The 8184-nt window shown below is 40.8% G+C and overlaps 1 non-coding gene across 1 annotated transcript; it reads right to left on the bottom strand.

Moving 5' to 3' along the window:
• Positions 1-7284: 7284 nt before the first annotated feature.
• LOC119949000 lies at positions 7285-7422 on the bottom strand. The gene has a single exon (XR_005457099.1). It is a non-coding gene; the product is annotated as a small nucleolar RNA SNORA7 (small nucleolar RNA).
• Positions 7423-8184: the final 762 nt, after the last annotated feature.

The following is an 8184-nucleotide window of genomic DNA, read 5'->3' as shown; positions in this document are numbered from 1 at the left end:
GGAGTTTTTGCTTGATGAAGAGGTGAGTGGGAAACCACTGGTAACAACTTCTTGAGGAATGGGAAAATGTGGTCTAAACATTCCTCCCTTCAAAGCCCTACTGAGAGCTCACCTCCTCCAGGAGCCTTCCCAGACTGAGGCCCCTCCTTCCTCTCTCCCTCCTCCCCCTCCCCATCCCCCACCTTACCTCCTTCCCCTCCCCACAGCACCTGTATATTTATATATATGTTCGTACATATTTATTACTCTATTTTACTTGTACATATTTATTCTATTTATTTTATTTCGCTAATATGTTTTGATTGTTGTCTGTCTCCCCCTTCTAGACTGTGAGCCAGCTGTTGGGTAAGGACCGTCTCTATATGTTGCCAGCTTGTACTTCCCGAGTGCTAAGTACAGTGCTCTACACACAGTAAGTGCTCAATAAATACTATTGAATGAATGAATGAATGAATTTTTGAAGGAAAATGATTCAGGCAGCAGAAAGGAATATGTACTGGAGTGGAAAAGAGGCAGTAGGCGGGGAGGTCAGCAAGAAGGCTGATACAGTAATCAAGGTGGGATAAGATAAGTGCTTATATTAATGTGGTAGCAGTTAGAAGATTGACTTGCCCAAGCTCACAAAGAAGGCAAGTGGCCAAGCTGGAATTAGAACCCGACTCCTCTGACTCCAGGGCCCATATTCTTTCCACTAGGCCACGAGCCTCTTCCCATAAGCCACTTATAAAGTAGTGAGCGAAAGCTCAGCCTAATCCTTATTCTCGGGAGAGCTCACTGTCAACACTTCAGCCAGAAAAACATAGATGTATTTTTACCCTTGGTTTCTTTTCTTCCCTCAGGTGATTGGTCCATTTTGTTAAAAGCCTTGGTTTACTCCCTGGTCAAAGGCAAACTGTTTCACACCCTTTAGTTCCTGTTTCCTTTCATATTTCTAAAAATTGTTGAAATAGAGTCTGGATAAGACATCAAAGTGAATTCACAATTGAAAGTTACCTGAGAAATTTACTCTATGACGGAGGAATTCTAGATGACTGTTTTTGATTCACTTGTTAAAATGCATTTAAATAATGCAACTTCTTTGTAGTCTTTAAGGTTGTTTTTTTTTCTCATCACATTTTCCACGATTATCCTTCTTCAGTTCACCATAGAGCAGTTGTTAAAGAGAAATAAAAAGAGCACAAAGCACTGTAATTGTTTGATTTTGACCTGCTGCCATTGAGGGCAGGATTTAGGTCACATGTCCATCTTATCAGCCACATTTGTGGGCGTAGATTAAAAATTGTGGTATCAGCCTTGTCATCTTTGAATCAGAAAAGTAACTGTATATAAAGACAGCATCAAAGCCATAAGGTACTTCTTTACCTGTTGGGCAGGGTGACCTAGTGGAAAGAGCATGGCTTGACCCCTTCTGTGAGACTTTGGGTAGCTAACAAGCTCCCAGTGCCTGAGTTTTTTCATCTGTAAAATGGAGGTAAAATATCTGTTTTCCCTCCTTTTTGGACTGTGAGTCCCATGTGAAACAGGAACTGTGTCTGACCTGATGATCTTGTATCTGCCTCAGCACTTATCACATACTTTCACACATACAAGAGCTAAACAAATACCATAATTCTTATGTATCAATAATATTGTCTTAAAACCTTGATCTATTATGACTGCTCCCACTTTCTTACCAAATAGATGTGGTCATGTTTTGTATTTTTGGTTATTTCATAACTATCCCATCACTTAGCCCATCAAAGACTAGTTGAACTTGTGTTTTATATGCTTTCTGTTAATCAATCAATCAATCAATCATATTTATTGAGCGCTTACTGTGTGCAGAGCACTGTACTAAGCGCTTGGGAAGTACAAGTCGGCAACACATTGTTTTGCTGTTATTGTTTTTACAATCTACAATCTACCTAGCTTAATTTTGATTACTACTGATTGTAAAGGCAAGGCCTAATGTGTTCTGTGGGTTAGGGATTATGACCAATCTGATTAATTTTTTTCTAACCCAGAGTTCAGTACAGCACTTGGCACGTAGTACACAGTGAAGAACTATGGCTATTGTTATTATTGTTGTTTTTATTTATATATTATTGTTGTTACAGCAGGATGTGCACTAATCTCTTGAGACCTACTGTTTATAATGACTTGTCAAGCCATTTGGGAGGCCCTCTTCCTACATGACATTCAAAAAACCCGCATCGAAGCAGTGTGCTCTTGGAATAAATTGCTTAATCCCTGAGAACTGGATTGAAAGTGTCCTGGTTCTTTAGAGCAGAGAGTGTCTGAGCTATCTGGTGTCATGGGAAATTGTTTCAAAATCCACTGTTGTTTATTTTGTCAAAATATTCAGCAGTTGGCTGATATGGCATATGCTTCTAGATGGATTGTTGACACATTCGCGTCTGACATCTCTGGTTTGTCATGGCAGGTGATGTCCCTCCAAGTCTAGGAGCAGTGATGAACTAAAACAGTCACATTCTCTGGATCAGTGTAGTAGATAGAGTATGGGCCTGGGAGTCAGAAGGTCATGGGTTCTAATCCCAGTCCCGCCACTTGTCTGCTGTGTGATCTTGGGCAAGTCACTTCACTTCTCCAGGCCTCAGTTACATCATTTGTAAAATTGGGATTGAGACTGTGAGCCCCACTTGGGACAGGAACTATGTCCAATATGATGTGCTTGTATCCACCCCAGTGCTTAGTACAGTGCCTGGCACATAGTAATCATTTAACAAATATCATAATAGTAATGAAAATGCTAATAAGAATAATAATGACATTTATTCAGTGCTTACTTTGTGTAAGGCACTGTTCTAAGCCGTGGGGTACATACAAGCTAACCGGGTTGGCCGCATTCCCTATCCCACATGGGGCTCACAGTCTTTATCCCCATTTTTCAGATGTAACTGAGACAGAGAAGTGAAATGAATTGCCCAAGATCACCCAGCAGATAAGTAGCTGAGCTGGCATTAGAACCCAGGTCCTTCTGACTCCTAGGCCCATATGCTAGCCATCAGGCCACATTGCTTCCCCAGGCTCCAGTGGGACCATTCCTGGCAAGGATGAGAGTGGGCAAATTGTGCCGAGCAAGCCATTAGCATTGTCATCAGTTCTTTTTTTTAATGGAATTTGTTAAGCACTTACTATGTGTCAAAAACTGTTATAAGCACTGGGTTAGATACAAGTTAATCAGGTGGACACAGTCCCAGTCCCGCATGGAGCACACAATCCAAGTAGAAGGGCGAACTGAGTCACAGACAAGTTAAGTGACTTGCCCAAGGCCACTTAGCAAGCACTTGGCAGCTTTGGGATTAGAATCCAGGTCCTCTAAATCCCAGACCCATACTCTTTCCACTAGGCCATGCTATGTCTCCAATTCCTTCACATATTTGCTAAGAACATGAGTCTTAACGAATGGATCAAGACAAGGTGAAAGATTGGCAGTTCATTATGGGGAAAGAAAATTTAACCTGAACAATCTTGATAATTCAAATGAAAGTATGCTGCTGCTTGAATTGTCTGAAAAAAACCCTTGATTCGTATCTTTGCTAGTTTATCCCAAACCTCCAGTCTCTAATTAAGTCTAACAGGAGGAGCTCTCAATTGGTGCAACAAGCTATTCTTTGTGTCACCAGCATAAATGTACATGTACGCATACCAACGAATGAGTCCAACTCTGGCCTCCCCCTTCATTACATCTCAGAAGAAAGGAGAGGCATTTAGGACCGGAAACATTATTTTTTCAACACTCTTAAGCTTCTGTCTGTAGTCTATGGAACCTGTCTAAGCTGTTCCTTAACATTAGTTCTTCTGGAAAAGTATTTTGTTTAGCACACTCATTTTCCCTGTTTTTGTGGAATCCATGGTGAGTACTAATGGATATATATATATATGCATAAACATATGTGCGTATATAATCACGACACTTCACAGGATTTTTGTGGAGCCTTGTGATACTTGTTCTTTGGCATCATCACTTGAGAGAGGGCATTGCTTTCCCATTAATATGACTTGAAATTAAAAATATTGTTCAAGTTGCAGCCTATTCTAGAGGACACTCGAAACCTTAAAACGCTCTCTCAAACAAGTAGACTGTGAGCCCACTGTTGGGTAGGGACTGTCTCTATATGTTGCAAACTTGTACTTCCCAAGCACTTAGTACAGTGCTCTGCACACAGTAAGCGCTCAATAAATACGATTGATGATGATGATGATGATGAAGTAGTAACTTCTGTCTAATTGGAGCAGAACTATGAAGGTGTATGGAATAAACATCAAGAAGAAAGATTTAGCATTCCAAAAATGGATTTCAGAAATGAATAGTCCACTCTCATTCTTCATAACTTGCATGATGAGATACATGTATTATAGGTATTTATTTATGGTATTTGTTAGGTGTTTACTATTGCAAAGTGCTTACTATTCTTAGTGCTGGGATAGATATCAAATAATAGAATTGGACATAGTCCCTGTCCCACATGGGATCACTGTCTTAAGTAGGAAGGAGAGCCATATTGAATCCCCATTTTGCAGTTGAGGAAACTGAAGCACAGAAAAATTGAGTGACTTTCACAAGGTCACACAACAGGTAAGTGGCAGAGCTGGGATTAGTTTAGGCATCAAGGTTTTTCTGAATACTTAATCATTGATAAGAGCCCAAAGTTGTTAAGTCACGGACTACTAAATAATAATGGGGAAAGTATTTCATGTCAAATGTGTAAGAGTGCAGCAGTAGATGTATTATTTGTAAGGACATCACTATATTCTAAAGCCTTATTTTAAAAACACTTCAGAATTTAATCTATTTTTATTGTTTTTCTGATAGAAAAGCAGTGTGGCTTGGTGGCTAGACCATGGGCCTGAGAGCCAGAAGGACCTGTGTTCTAATCCCAGCTCTGCCATCTACTTGCTATGTGACCTTAGGCAACTCACTTAACTTCTCCGTGCCTCAGTTATCTCATCTGTACAATGAGGATTGAGACTGTAAGTCCCATGGGGGACAGAGACTGTGTCCAACCTGATTATATCAACACCAACACTTAGTGCAGGGCCTGGCATATAGTAAGTTCTTAACAAATACCATTAAAAAAAACCAGGGCTCCTCACAAAAGATGTTTTGAAAGGTGGAAGTGTATTCCATTGAATGTACAATAATGAATTTAATTTAGGCCTCTGAGAACTAGGGTCCTGTGTTGGTGTAATTCTAAATATATACATTATAAAATGACAATTTAAAAAGATTAATGAATACCAGGAGAGTAATATTTTAATGAATCCTAGCTTACCCAATAGATTTTTCCTTCGTTCAGATCTGTCTGGAACATAAAGGAGGCAGAACTGTGTTTTTAGTCATGAAACAGGTCATTGGAGAAAGTTCAATCCAAACTTGAAGAGTTAGTAATATAACTCAGTTATCTGAATTAGTTTTTTCACGGTAGGGATCTGCTAAGAAACGTATTACTTTTTTAAAAGATAATTTATGTGCAGAGATTCATGAAAGCTTTCTAAACATCATGAAGGGTAATTTGAATGCTGTAATTTCCTCCACTTTAATAATAATCACTTTGGAGAGGTGAATACAGTCTTCGTAGGAGCTGCTGTTATTAAAATCCTTCAATTGATGCTATGAAATGAAAATCATTTCCAGGAAATTATTATTATTTTTTAAAAAATCAAGATAGTAAAACACCCTCTCTTGGAAGTACAAACTGCTACCTTGGCTTGCTGTACAACATACTGCAAAACCTGATGTATAACTTGTGTACCAAAATTGGTACTGCATTTCTCCCCTGACTTTCTCCAGCTCACTTTGGTGTGTTCCTAAGCAAGGCAGATTTGGGGTATGAATGTTTTGGGACTGCTCATTTAATTTTAGGAACACCATAGCTTCTCTTAGCATGCATTTTTTAGCAAGGAAGAGTAATGCACTCACTCCCCGGCCCAATATTTGCAGCTCAGCTTGTCTGAACCCAGCCAGCCAATCATCTCCCTAAACATGTTATAAAGTGACATTTCTCAAGAACTCCATTGGAAGAATTTGCCTTTTGAATCACTGTCTTGAAACATAGCATACCTTGAGCCTCAACAGAAGGCTAGTGAGAAAAATGAGGAATCAGTCAATCAATATTATTTATTAAGCATCTCCTTGGAAAGTAGTATGGCCTAGTGGAAAGAGCTTGGGAGCAAGGGAACCTGCCCCCCGTTTGCAGTGCACTGTAATAAGCATTTGGAAGAGAACAAGAGAATGAAGAAACATGATCCTTTCTTTAAAAGAGCTTTTAATTTAGCAGGGGAGTCAGACAGAATAGCTTACAGGTAGAAGGAAAATTTGCAGATAGGAGCAAGAAACCAGGGAAAGTCTCCTGGCAGAGATGGGATTTCGGGAGACTCTTGGGATGAATTCCAGAAATCCTGCTATGTGTACTGATTATTTTGCAAATTGAAATTTACCGCATATTGGGTCCTGTCTGTAATTATGATTATCAGCAGCAGCAGCATTCACTTTTTTATGATATTTGTTAAGCACTTACTATGTACCAGGCACTGTAATAAGCACTGGGGTAAATACAAGCTAATCAAGTTAGAAACAGTCCATGTCCCATATGCTGCTCACAGTCTTAATCCCCATTTTTTAGACTAGGTAACTGAGGCACAGAGAAGTTAAGCGACTTGCCCAAGATCACCCACCTGGGATTAGAACCCCAAGACCTTATAACTCCCAGGCCCATGTTCTATCCACTAGCCACACCACTTCTTTATTGAGCACTTTTTTTGGGTAGAGAACTGTCCTAAGCACTTGGGAACAGACAGTCGTTTCCCATGACCTGTCTCTCTCTCTCTCTCCTGTGTTCTCTGATGTTACAAGACTTTTGGGTTCCGTAACCAGACCTGGGCTCCAGCAGCAACAAAGGAAGTTTAACATGAGAAATTCACCAAGATCCTGACTATTAGATGTGGTGTCTTAGGCTGAATCAGAGTGGACAGTACCCTCTCTGACACTCTCTCTCTCTCTCTCTCTCTCCCTCTCTCTCTCTCTCTCAACCCCTACCCCCCACCCCAATAATCGTCCTTGTCTTATGCCGTCGAGTCGTTTCTGACCCACAATGCCACCATGGACACATCTCTCCCAGAGTGCCCTGCTCTTCACCTGCAATTGTTCTGGTAGTGGATCCATAGAGTTTTCTTGGTAAAAATCTGGAAGTGGTTTACCATTGCCACCCTCCGCACAGTAAACTCGAGTCTCCACCCTCGACTCTCTCCCATGCCCATGCTGCCCAGCATGGGGGAGTTTTGACTTGTAGTGGATTGCCTTCCACTCGCTAGCCACTGCCCAAGCTAGGAATGGAATGTGTATGCCTCTGCCTGACTCTCCCTCCCATAGCCGAGACTGGTAGAGCACTGGAAATTCTCCAGGTGCGACCCTGACAGGGGTTCTCCCTATCGCCATTAGAATAAAACTTAGCTTTAGAATACGGTAGTGCAGAGCAGTGTTCTAAACACTTAGGAGAGTGCACTAGGACATGGCCTCTGCTCTCAAGGAGTCTCCAATCTGTGTAGAGGATCCAAGTCCATCAGTAAAGTCCAGGAGTACAGATGTGAGAAGTGCTATCAGATCAGGGCGATGTGGAAGACATGCTTATATATCCTGCGTTGTTTCTGTTCTTGTGTAGAAATAGTTCTGTGTAGTGCTCCAGCATGGATGAGAATACTGATAACAACATTGTACATTAACAAGGAAGGGAATAGTAACTCAACTTGTGCTAGTAGTAATAGTAATCACTAAGCACATTCTGCGTACCAGGGCCTAAATTTACTAGCTGGGAGAAAATGGGTGGGTGAGAATTAGATGTGATCCAGTCCTAGGTACTCTTCCCAAAGGAGGCTCAAATCCACTTCTTGATTGACTGAAAGATTCATATGTAAAATGCGAAAAAAAAAAAAGTTTATAGGAATGCAACCTCAATCTATACAATCATCCTGTGTCCCCACTGAACTTCCTTCAGCAAGTATTTTTATTCTTTGGCTGGAGTTTCGATACATTTTCTTTCCCATTGGAATGGCAGCCCAACCTTAGCGATTCTTTTAGTCAAACATCAGCTCTCCCTCCAGATAGCCTGCTATACAGTTTCCAGGTTCTTTTTCCCAGTGGATGAGATGGGATTCTGAATTTGAATAAGTATTCACTACCCAGTA

The sequence above is a fragment of the Tachyglossus aculeatus genome, chromosome X3 (genome assembly GCF_015852505.1).
Source record: "Tachyglossus aculeatus isolate mTacAcu1 chromosome X3, mTacAcu1.pri, whole genome shotgun sequence".
Lineage (NCBI taxonomy): Eukaryota > Metazoa > Chordata > Mammalia > Monotremata > Tachyglossidae > Tachyglossus > Tachyglossus aculeatus.
This window is presented reverse-complemented; position numbering and strand designations above follow the sequence as displayed.